At 38.6% G+C, this 13,246-nt stretch overlaps 1 protein-coding gene across 49 annotated transcripts in view; it reads left to right on the top strand.

Moving 5' to 3' along the window:
- Window positions 1-13,246, top strand: part of MARCHF1 (membrane associated ring-CH-type finger 1) — an 836,078-nt gene that overhangs the window by 317,095 nt on the left and 505,737 nt on the right. For 12 of the 49 annotated variants that reach the window (XM_084972229.1, XM_084972214.1, XM_084972219.1 and 9 more), the window contains one exon: window positions 12,537-12,698. The exons of the other annotated variants lie outside the window; for them this stretch is intronic. The gene's annotated coding sequence lies outside the window, so the exon portion shown is untranslated. The remainder of the gene's footprint in view (window positions 1-12,536; window positions 12,699-13,246) is intronic. 49 annotated transcript variants of the gene reach the window in all.

Raw genomic sequence — 13,246 nt, 5'->3', positions numbered from 1 at the left:
TAACATTTGGAGGCAGATGTCATTAAAATAAAACACATATAATATCACCATTACAAATGGGTGAATTGATTGGACCAAACAATATAATCCAGAGTAGCATTTTTTTTTTTTTTGGTTCTTATAGTTAGATAAAAGATTACTTTTTTCATACAATGACAATCAAATACAGAGATTTATAAAACAGAGAAAATGTGAACCACAAGTTCATATTATGTTAGGTTATTATATTAGGTTAACATATTAAGTTACATAACCTAATACTTAACCTAAATTATCAAATTCAATAGCATTTAATATCCTACATGATTGTCTTAGTTCAGGCTAAGAATATAGCGGAGTACCACAGACTGGGCAGCTTAAAACCAGCAGACATTTGTGTGTCATAGTTGTGCAGATGGAGAATTGCAAGATTGAGGCCTTGACAGATTCAGTGTCTGGGGACAGCCCTCCCCTGGTCCGTGGAGAACCATCTCCTTGATGTACTCCAGGCTCTCTGGGGTCTCTTTTATAAGGACATCTATCCCATTCCTGGGCTCCATCCTCTGACCTCATCATCTCCCAAAGGCATTACTTCCTAGCACATCACCCTGGGGATTAAGTTTTAGCCTATGAATCTTGGGGGATACAACCTTCAGTATAGAAATAATGATGTGAGTATATCTAACTGATATTCGGAGGCTTTCATATTCTGTCCCTAATATGACCATTTAACATGTACTCTGCATAAACTGTAACACATATGTCACAACTCACATACAATGTCTGCACGAGACACTGCACATCAGAGAAATTTTGCTTCTGACTCTTTACATTATTATTCTTTTCCTTTCTGGAATTTGTTCTCTGTCTCTATGAGACTTTCTATGTGAATTCTTCACAATTCATTCACTTCAGGTTCTGTGTTAAGATTAGTTACCATCACAGTCTTTCCTATGAATTTTTATTTTATGTACTTGATATCACTGCTACAAATTTGATATCATATGCTAATTTTTTCCTCTCTTATTTGACCAGATCAATTATATGTATACATTCTCACACTTCTTTATATCTTCTCTATGGCCTCATGTAATAACTTCTAGTAGTGAGTTCTTAATATATATTTTTTGATCATTTAATGTTTTCTTATGAGAGCAAGGATCTAGGGCACTGATAAAATTTGTTATTTTCTAGAGAAAATTACTTAACTGCCGGATTTTAGTGCTCCCAGTTTTGTAAAGGAGATAGCACTTCAATTTCCTTTCAGAGAAATGAGAATAATGAGAACGTTTAAAGTTTATCTGTTTTTCTAGCGCAGGCATTATGGAGTGACTATTAATGCTGATAGGAAAACATGAATAAACACTGGGAAATAATCAAGCTTTCATATTTGCTGTAGAAAAAAATGATCTAACATCAGCAGTTTCTGTGTTACTCTCACTGCATATCTCCTATGAAGCATCAACGAGGGAAGAATTCGTGACTTTTGCCTGAAATTACTTTTTTCTCTAGACTTCTAGATTTTGACCAGCTTAAAGTGCAGAGCAAAAAAAAGTTTCTATTACTCTTCTCTCAGGTTTTAATATCTTTTGAAAAAATCTACAGATGCACGGTTATATTGTCAGCATTGGAATTAACTATTTGGCATGAATTTCCTTTTTTTTTTTCCCTTTTTTTTTTTGTCTTTTGAGGGCCTTGCCCGCAGCATGGAGGTTCCCAGGCTAGGGGTCGAATTGGAGCTGCTGCTGTTGGCCTACACCACAGCCACAGCAACTCGGATCTGAGCTGCTTCTGTGACTTACGCCATTCATGGCAACACCGGATCCTTAACCCAGTGAGTGAATCCAGGGATCGAAACTGTCCTCATGGGTGATAGTCAGATTTGTTTCCGCCAAGCCACAACGGGAACACCTGAATTTCATTTTCTTAGTGCACTAAAAAATGCAAAAAGGATATAAGGAAATATTTCTCTTTCAGATCAGAGTTGGGTAGTTGGTAAGAAGAAAGAGCAAAGTTTTATTTCGTGTAGTGTGTACTTACAGCAGGAGCCAGAAACACACAGCAGGGTGAGAAATTTTAAGAGCAAAGCTTACTATTAGGAGCTGTGGGTTGTCAGTAACAACCTGAGGAGATGTCTTATGTAAAGAAATAAAAGGAACAAAACAAAGCTTTAAATATTCATTTTAACAGGTGGATTAATTTGGGGACATGTCATTGTCTATATTTGCTTTATTAATATTCATTTTTAAAAACATATTAAACAAAATACAACATTTTATTAAATGCAAGTGGGATTAATAACCCTAGTGTTTCCCTTGGTGGGCAAAAGCACTGTTTTCTTAATATTTAATATTTACTTAATATTTAACACTATTATGTTTTTAATCACTGTAAATTTTTGTTTTGAGGTGAATCATAGAGAAAACAGAAGTTTTTCACCTACAGTGAAATCATATAGTCTAAACCAAAATGACTCAATTTTTAGAGAAGAATTATGATTTCTTGTATTTCTTTTAAATTTGAAACCATGGCTGACTACTTTCTAGAATACTCACTGACAGTTATTATTTTTACAAACTCCTATTACCATATACTGAAATAAAACCTGGGATGTTGATTTTGAAAGGAAGATGAAATGCTGCTTATTTATTATTACTTTTAAATTTGAAAAATGATATTTATTGATAGCTTGGAGAGCAAGGTCAAACTCCCCCATCATCTCAATCCTCCCTCAACCCACTTGGCAGCCACAAGTCTGTTCTCTTTGTCTGTGAGTCTCTTTCTGTTCTATAGATAGGTCCATTTGTGGGATATTTTAGATTGCACATGTAAGTGATAATATATGGTATTTGTCTTTCTCTTTCTGACTTCACTCACTATGAAAATCTCAAGGTCCATCCACGTTGGATTATTTCCAAGTGGCATTATTTCATTATTTTTATGGCTTAGTGATATTCCATTGTGTATACGCACCATTCCTCTGTCAATGGACATTTAGGCTGCTTCCACGTCTTGGCTATTGTGAATAGTGCTGCAGCAAACATAGGGGTATATATATCTTTTTTAATTATACTTTTCTCTGTATATATGCCCAGGAGTGGGATTGCTGGATCGTATGGTAGTTCTGTATTTAGTTATCTGAGGAACATTCATATTGTCCTCCATAGTGGTTTTACCAATTTCCATTTCTATTAACAGCATAGGAAGGTTCTTTCTTCTCCATACCTCTCAGTACTTATTGTTTGTAGACTTTTTGATGATGGAAATTATTTTAAAAAATAGTTTATGAACAAGTTGAAGCAACAGCATTGGAAGAGGGAACCAACAAGATTCTGACATAATTAATTAGTTTTTTTCCCCTCATCTTTTGTTGCTGTTTTTCGGTGCATAACTTATTGGACTGTTGTAGTTCTAGAAAGACTATAATAATCTCTTATAATAAGTTGGCAGAACAAATGTATGAAAATACAGTGATGGTTGAATTTGTAAGTGATCAAACAACCATTGTCAAAGAGCATTTGTTAATAAATTGATGTAATTTTGGGGAGTACCCCCTAGGTTTCATAACTTGTAGTATCAACATTTTTGTTAGTGATAGTAGGGGGAGGAGATTATATATTATAAAGTCAGAATGTGATGCATGGATGAAAGGGATAAAATACATGGCTTAGGAGAAATGCAGAGAGAGACAGCTCCAGTAATCTTCATGAACATCCATTTAATCTTTAGAAAATTACAACTCTTAGAAAGTTCTTAAGTTTACTGAATGGAAATTTGTCTTCTTGAAACGTTTACTCAGTTTTCTTGGTTCTATTCTGGGGGATGTAAAGAATGTTGAACGTTTTATTCCAAGTGAAAGCCATTTTATAATTTGAAACTTCTCATTATTATTTCCAATTTGTCCTGGTAGAAGTCTTCATGTCTTATAAATTATTAAATGAGGTTTTTTTTGCATTTTTGTGCAATATTTCTTATTACACATTGGTCACAATATTTTTATCATCTAGTTCCAGAACTACAAATAAAATAAATATTTTCTGATAAAATTAGGATAGTATATGATCATCATCTTCCTTATTTGAGGTTCTCTTTTCTGTTAATATAACTCAGAAACATACCAGAAATTTTTTCCCCCTGTGATATTGCTGACTTAAAAAAATATACACAACTTAAAAGTTGAGAGTTAAGTTTTACTTGGGGCAAAATGAGGACTAGAAGATGAGACTCTGAAAAACCTCACCAAAGAGGTAGGGAGAAAGGTCAATATATCTGTGATTTGGGTGGAGGAGGAGGTACATGTAACCAAGCACTCACTTTACAGAAGTTTGCTGCTGGTTTCCTGAAGGTTATTGCTAATCATGAGGAGCAGATGTCACCATGAAGGATTTTAATGTTTTTCTAGATATGAGGAGATGCAAGAATGGGGCTCATAAAACATTCCTTGAAAATACCTAACTATCTGAAGACCTGTTCTGCCAGTTTTCCCAGAGCACAGAGTGCCTCACTCCTGGATTCCACCCTGCACTCCTTCCAGGGGGTGTTGAGGGTCAGCAGCAGCAGTGGCTCATGATTCAATCCATGTAGAGGCAGATGGCAAGTGCCCTTCTCCAGTTCACAAAATCATGAACAAATTCTCTAGTATATTTTAAATATATGCTTATCTAAACCATTGCTTAGATAGTAAGATTAAAGGGCAAGTCCTTACCTAAATTCTTATAATTTTATATTATACTTACCAATCTAATATCAAAATATAGACATTTGGGGGAAAATGGCCATATTGATTTAAAAATCCCTTATTTTATTTGAATAAAAATATGCTGTACGCAGAATGTGACCCAGAAACAAAAATAAAATTACTTGATTTTGCACATTGACTGTTACACTAAATTATCAAATGTACTTTAGACAACATTTTCATTCCAGACTTGAGAAAATTGAGACACAAACAGGGCAAACAGCTTGACAATATTTGCATCAGTACTAAGTGGCAGACAGGGGACTCAAAAAAAGGGGTTATTTACCCTCTTTCAATGGTGAGCATGTTGCAAAAAGATTTTTTTAATCAATTTTTCCTATCTTTATGAAAGTATTACGGTCAACTTTTATAATCATTTTTTTCTTACTTGAAGCGTAAAATTGGGAGTCATTATCAGATAATGAAAATTTCTTTCTTTGTTTCTTTTTTGTTTGTTTATTTTGTTTTGTTTTGCTTTTTAGAGCCACACCCTCAGCATATGGAAGTTCCCAGGCTAGGAGTCAAATTGGAGCTACAGCTGCCTACCTATGACACAACCACAGCAATAGGGGATCCAAGCCACATCGGCAATCTATACCACATCTCAGGGCAACACCGGATCCTTGACCCACAAGTCAAGGATGGAACCTACATCCTCATGGATACCAGTCAGGTTCACTTCCACTGCACCACAATGGGAACTCCCGGAAAATGCAAATTTCTGAATTTCACATAGTCTGACATCCAGAGCAGATTTCTTTGATAGGAAATATACCTACCATGATGATTATGGACATCCATATTTATTTACATCAGATTAATGTTGATTGGAAAATATAAAACTAGTGTAACAAAGGCTTACATGTTTAATTTCTTTCTCACTGATGGTACACAAATGTGCAATGCCTCTTGCGTGGCCAGGATTTTTTGCCAACAAATTCATATAATGCCAAGAAAGCTGAGGAAGCATGTTTTATTTTCCATCTCAAAGATGTGTAAATCATGTGGAATTTTTGTTAGAAGTATCCATTTGGAAAGGCTAGAGCTTTGTCAAAATTTGTGTTTGCCTCAACCCAAAAGCCTTATAGAAGTAGCCCACAGAATTGCCCATTGCTTGGCTATGAGGAAGAATGTATAGACATTGCAAAGCTCTTGGTGAAGTCACGTGCCCTGGAAATGTCAGCTTAGTTTACAAGGAAGTGAGCTAAATCACTGCTTCTATAACAAGACATCATTTCCTGCAAAGTATCTGATATTGTTTAATGTTTTGAAGCAAATCATGTAGAAATGGGCATCTATTGTTTCCTGCAACATGCAAGTAGGCAGAGCTGTGCATTTCTTTAAGCACAAGCAGTTCTTATGTATCAGCATGAAATGTCTAGGAAGAAGTCCTTTTCCTTTGGCCCATTTGCATATACTTAAGATCATCAGTGTTTTCGGGTGGTGAAAGATTTCTCTGCCAAGATAGACTGCAACCGGAAAGAAAAGCTTGTTACTCGGCAGAGATGGAGCACCTGCAGGTTTTGGCAATATATCTGCAATTGCAATTTTAGGGAACAAAGTTCAGTAGTCATTATTGTGACTCACTGGTTTCCATATCTATGAATATTGGCATCAAAGACTTTGCCAACTACTCCAAACAAAGCTTTTCCATTGCCCTGAAAGTTGTCAGTTTCATCAGACACACAGGTTTGAATAACTACCTTTCCAAGAGGTGTGTTTTTAAATCAAGAAATGGAATAAAATGTGAAGTTACTATTTAGTGCATAAATGAACATTGGCTTTTAGTGGATATGTTTCAAAGAGATTGACTAGTTGTTTAGACATTTTAAGGGAAAATTATTGCCCTTTGGGGCAGCTAAAGTTAAGTTTGCATACATATAAGGAAAAAAAAATAGGACCTCAAGATAGAGGTTTATATTTCTTACATAAAGCACAGAGGTAGCCAAACCAAAGATAGGGAATTTCCATCAACGATCCAGGCTTCTGTTTCTCGGCTTTATCACCTTCACCCACTGTTTTTATTCAGACAGCTCTCTTGTGAGCCAAGATGGCTGTTTCATACCTGAATTTCAGCCTCTCAGAAGGATTGAAGACAAATGGGCAGAAAGATTTCCTTAGACTCTAAGGTGACTTTCCCACAACACCAGTATATTTAGGTGTCAGTGGCCAGAACTTAGACATAGGACCATATTCAGATATAAGGGACACAGGAAAATCTAATCTGAGTTATTTGAAATTATGTGTCTAGAAAAATAGTTAGGAATATGTTACTAAGATTTAGTCAAGGGAATGAAAGTTGGGTTAAACAACTAGCAGTTTATACTGCACTGATTTGGAACAATTCGTTAGATGCAGTTCTTTGACTTAACTAGTGGATATTCTTGTGACGTGCATGATGTAATACCTTTTATTCAAGGCACTGCAGCCTTTATTATAATTATTACAAATAAAAAAGTATCATATCATGGCTGGCTACATACTTTGCAGGATGCACTACAGTGTGAAAATGTGAGGCCCCTTGTTCTAAAGCAGGACAAAAGCTTTTGGTTTTCTTCTGCAATCTCTCTTTTTAAATGTCATTGGTATTTTTATTTGCTATTTAATGTCACACTCTCTCAGGCAAAAATATGCTTCTGTGGTGAGTACCAGAGTTCACAGGTACTGGGTCCCCACCTGCAACTCCACATACCTCCCACCCAGTACCCACATACAGGCCAATAGGGGCTGAGTGGCTGCAGTTGCTGAGTCAGTAGGAGAGGGCTGGGGCTGAGAGCCTGTCACCCAGGTGACATGAGAAGACAGGATGCAGGACTACATGTAAACTGAGGTCCAGTACCCTGCTACTTTCTCCATTGTCCCATGAACTTCTCTAACAAGACACAGATTCAAGGATAAAATTGTGGGAGTTAGTACTGTGGTGCAGTGGAAACGAATCCAACTAGGAACCATGAGGTTGCAGGTTTGATCCCTAGCCTCACTCAGTGGATTAAGGATCTGGTATTGCTGTGAGCTGTGGTGTAGGTCACAGACGTGGCTCCAATCTGGCATTGCTATGGCTGTGGTGTAGACTGGCAGCCACAGCTCTGATTAGACCCCTAGCCTGGAAACCTCCATATGCCAAGGGTGCAGCCCTAAAATGACAAAAGGCAAAAAAAAAAAAAAAAAAAGATTATTAAGCATTTCAAGGTGGCGGGCACAGGGCATCAACCCCAGGAGGGACATGGGTTCCCTGCTGAGTGTGGAGCCCTGTGCACCTGCCCTGGGAACAGTCCCTCCAGGTCAGCTCAGTTGTGAGTTCCTCTGCCCCATTGATTACTCTCAATGAAAGGGTTGGAAATGGATAACACCAGTGACATTTTTAGGTAGAATTTTCCTGAAGAGACCCTGGCATGAGTTCCTGCAAGACTGACTAGGAGGTCTTCCCAGGGATGCGGGTAGGAGCAGAGAGCATGGCAGGAGATGCAGGAGATGCAGGAGATGCAGGTGCCCCGGTGAGATTCTAGGAGTTCTTGTGGGACCCTGTTCCACACGCACAGGGGAGCTCTGCCTCAGTTGGCCACACTTCTGAGTCCTCCTGACCATCAGCAGGATGGCAAGGAAACTTCTGGCCCACACTGCCAGTCTCCAGTTCAGGGACCACCCCCATCCCCCAGGAAAGTAATTTCCCAAGAACTTTTTATTCTCCCAGCAGCTCTAGCCAGGTGGAATGGGGCAGCTGGAGGGAGCCCTTCATCAAAGAGAGGGGAGAGCTGGTTGTGGGGAAAAGGTACAAGGATCCTGATCCCCTGGGCCCTAGAGGGTGGTACAGGGACAGGGGTTACCGCCCAGGTGCCAGGAGTATGGACTATATAACATCTGAAACTGGATGGCTTCTTTGCCAACCACAATTGGACTTTTAATTTCTGCTGCAGATATTTATAGCCAGACAGAATACAAAGTTCTTTGAAGGTTACTTCTGCAAGGTGTCTGTTTGAACCTTTCCTTGGTGACAGAGATGAGCAGCAGCAATAATGCAGACACCACAAAAGAACCACTGTACTTTGACAAAAAAAAGAAAAAAGAAACTAACATTAAAATCTAACATCCAGAAGTCTCCCAGAAATCAGGTTCTTCTTGTTCCAAGTCCCATATGGCATAGTTGATATAAAAAAAGAGGCTGGGGAGTGTGAGTGCATATGTGTGTGTGCGTTTTCCTCTAGAGTAACTATAAATTTGATCCCATTTCAGAGCAATGGTCCCATGCTACTCACTTAACGTATATTAAACCCAAAAGAAAAAAATTAACTAGAAGTTCAATATAAATCTATATTTATTACTATTCTCCTTTTCACATTGCTTATTTTTTCATCTAATGAATATTAATTTAGCCTCTGGTGCCTGTGTTCTGGGAAAGCAAGAGTCAGTGAAATTGCCCTTGACCCCACCCAGAGGTGTCCCCTCCCTCTATGTCTCATCACATGGTCTGGGGATTTTCCTATCACCGTGGTTTTCACTCACTTACTACACATTTTTCATCTGCTTATGTTTTTTTTTACCTCACCCTCACTCACATAAGCCCCAACAGACTGAACAGAGGATTGAATTAGATACATCCAAGTCACTTGCAACTTTCATATTACAGGATGCTATAAAGAATAATTTTCTAAGAATTAAAGCCATCCTAAATCGGGGGGGGGGGAGCTTCTTCAGGATGCGGTGAGTTGTCTATTGCTGCACTATTTCAATGATAAGCTTGAAGATGCTGCTGAAGAGAGGATTTCTGCCTTAGAAAAGGAGACTGAATGAGGTATCCTTAAAGATCATTTTCATCTTTGAGAGTAGAAACCAAAAAAAAGTAAAAGAATAAGGAATATAAAATAAAGAAGAATGGCAAGGTCCTTAAACTTTTTCTTTATGGGCTGAAACATGGCTATTTCAGGAAGTTAATGGAAGAAGCACGTGGAGAACATAGTAAAGCATCACTTTAAATGCTTTCTGAGGGTTGGACACAGCCAGGAAAAACATCTTTTTCAGAGGAAAAATGGCCTGAGCCTAAAAACATGAGATTTAAGTATTGCTAGTCAAACAGAAGTTTCCTCTAGACAAACTAGAAAACCAAAAGATGGATTCTTCTTGAACCTTTTAGCCAGGTGTACACACTGTCCTGCTACCCCTCACTGCCACCAGGATGGAGGCCAGGACTGCAGACCACACAAGGGCTTTTGCTTATTCAAATATGGGATCACTGAATGAGAAATGTCACTAGACTCTTAATTTTCATTTTTCAAATCATATGTGGATAATTGACCCAGATAAAATATTACAGGTCAAAAATGTTCAAATGTCAAGAATTTCATATGATTTAATCTAAACCCACTGATAACTTTGAAAGAAACACCAAAGAATGCCTGGCCTTGCTTATGCATTCACAAAGACTCTCTTCAGAACAAATTTAGAAGATTTTTCACTGGGCACTGTGTACTGTATATCACAATTTTTTCAAAAATCAATATGTTTCTTAGTAATTTACTAAATATTTTGAAGAATTTAATAATCCTCCTTTTTTGCCTCTGGAATCAGATTTAATTACATTCTCTTTTGGAAGAATTCTAAAAGTAGAAAAGATAGAGTAAGAAACTATACCAGGCAATTGGGTGTCAAAGCCGTGGTTGAAAGTCCAGCTGGGCAGTGTACTGACTCTTTCCATGGTTCGACTCTGGGATAATTTTAAATACCTCTATTCCATTGTCCTAACTAGTTTTTCCTCCCTGTCAGCGATTGCTGGGATTTCCCATCCCAGTGTCAGAAACTGACACAATTTCCTTACCTGCCTGCAGGATAAGGCATTACTCTGCCTCTCTCATAGATGCTGTCAGAACACACAAAGGTGCTGTTCCCAGGACAGCAGACAGAAGGGGCCTCAGGACCTTCAGTTTCCCTTTCTCTCTGTTCCTAGGGAGTTAGCAGGAGCAGCCCAAGTGGGTGCCGTGCACATAGTAGGTCTGTGTCACAGCCAAGGACCCTAAACTTGGGTACCCTTTCACCTTGAAAGGAGCGTCTCACAGATCTATCCAACCTTCACCCAAGAGGAAGGGGTGATTTTTACTATCTGAATTTGACAGAGACAGTCTCTCTCCAAGGCTGATGGCTTTGGAAATGCCCTTGAAGATATAATATAAAACAAAACAAAAAAAGCTGTCATAGATGTGTAGAAACATCTCAGAGAATTGTCATGCAATATGGTACCTGGGTTTTTTTTTTGTTTGTTTTTTGGATTTTTTTTTAATTAAATAGCAAGCGTTGTCACTTGACTTCAGTTATTTATTATCAGTAGGTCAGGGTGTCTCTCTATATAGATATTAAAAACATCATTTGTGCTCATGTTGTGGCTCAGTGATTATTAACCTCACTAGTATCCATGAGGATGTGGGTTCGATCTCTGGCCCCACTCAGGATTTGGCATTGCCCTGAGCCATGATATAGGTTGCAGACATGGCTCGGATCACTTGTTGCTGTGACTGTGGCGTAGGTCTGCAGCTGTAGCTCTGATTTGACCCCTAGCCTGGGAACTTCTGTATGCCATGAGCGTGGCCCTAAAAAAAGGCAAAAAAAAAATCATCAAGACGTATAGCTAGATAGATATACATATACATGTATGTATTAATTATATTTTTGATATCTGAAATCTCATTGTTGCAATATTGGTTTTCCATCGACACACATGAAAAGTGCTTTGCATTTTAGGAGAGCTACATGGGTAAATTAGAAGTGTCCTCCAAGTGAAACTATTCTAACAGTGCTCCATTATTTTGAAGGAATCAGGCTAATTGTTTGTCAATCCTGTATTATCTCTAAAGACTTCTGTGGTCTCGATTCATTGCCTTCTTTGTCTTCCATGAATGTTACTGATTGAGTATCTGGACTGTGGGATCGAATGGACCTAAGATAAATGCTGGCTCTGCTCCTTACTGGTTGGGAAAGTGACGTTTCCTCTGTAAGTAGTGGGTACTTATAGTTAGGGAGAAAATATTATAACCTATCTCATCAAAATGGCAGACTTAGAATGAGTGTCTGACCCCCAGTTAGCATGTTAATGTGCAAAAAGTTACCCATTAGGAGTCCCGCTGTGGTGCAGTGGGTTGGTAATCTGGCTTGTCTCTGTGGAGTCAGCAGTTCAATACCCAGTCCTGCAAAATGGGTTAAGGATTCAGCATTGCTGCAGCTGTGACATAGGTTGCAGCTCCAGCCTGGATTTGATCCTTGGCTCAATTTCCATGTGCCATGGGTGCAGTCTGGAAAAAAAAGTTGTCCATTAGAAGAAGAATAAAAATTTAGGCTATAGAGAAAAGCATTAAGAACATGATTTTTTTTTCCCTACCAGGAAAAAGCTCTGTTAAAGTTCTGGTTTATCTGCTACATGAATACAGACTCACACAAAATATGTGGACCTAAACTGTGATATACTGTGATCATATATCATGTAATACTGTGATCTCAACTGCCTGTCCTTCTTGAAAGAATGTCAGGTATATTTCTCAAATTGACAAAATATTTTATAAAAGATACACTTATCAGTGGCTACTCCTGATTATGTCACAAAGATGTATGATGATCCGGTTAACAGCCATTGAGTCTGTTTCATCACATAAATGAGCGTCATTATATCTAAGATAGAATCTGAGGAATGGAGCCAAAAGTTTGAAGAGAGGGATCATAATAAGATCTTTTGAAATATGGTAACAAATTGATCTCCCATACTGAGCAAAAGTGTGATACGATCTCTCTCTCTCTCTCTCTCTCTTTTTTTTTTTTTTTTTTTTGGTTGCGCTGATGTCAGGTGGAAATTCCAGAGATTGAACTCATGCCACAGCAGTGACCTGAGCCACTGCAGGAACAACACTGGATCCCTAACCTGCTGGGCCACAAAGGAACTCCTAATCTCTCATGTTAGAAGACTGATGCTGGTTGCCATTTAGAAGTGGGAGGGCAAGGGGAGGAGGTAAGGGTATGAGTTGAAACAGTTCTTGGCAAACTGAAACATGCTGTGACCACATGGAGTGTCATTAACGTGAAGAGTCTCCTTCAGGGTCCAGCAAGGCTGTGGCTTTGCATGTCCTACTATCTCCCAAGCCAGACCGATGCTGCCTGCTGGCCCATGGACCATGTTTGGAGTAGCAAGAAGTTAGCTGGCTGTTTCAGTAACTGAGGCAATAGATCAGATCATGGTGGCCTATATCAGAGTAGGGCCCTGGAAGTGTGTGGAGTCTGATGTTTTGAGGTAAAGCTCACAAGACTACATGCAGACTGGCTGATATCCCCAGGACCTTGGTCTCTACTGGAGGGATGGAAGTGCTGTCACCAAGGTTACGGTCAGAGCAGGAGTTGGAGGGGAGATAAAGTCAGAGTTTTCTTTTTGACATATACAATTTGGGATGCCTCACAGGCATCAGGTGGAAATATTAAGTAGCATTTGAAAATGTACCTGCAGAATATATCTGGAGGAAACTCGAAAATGAAAGATACATGCATCGCTATGTCCACTACAGC

The sequence above is a fragment of the Sus scrofa genome, chromosome 8 (genome assembly GCF_054392235.1).
Source record: "Sus scrofa isolate SSC_HxYL_T2T_F1_AM1 chromosome 8, Sscrofa_HxYL_maternal_Yorkshire_Landrace_v2.0, whole genome shotgun sequence".
NCBI lineage: Eukaryota > Metazoa > Chordata > Mammalia > Artiodactyla > Suidae > Sus > Sus scrofa.
The sequence above is the reverse complement of the archived record's forward strand: the minus strand, read 5'-3'. Positions and strand labels throughout refer to the sequence as shown.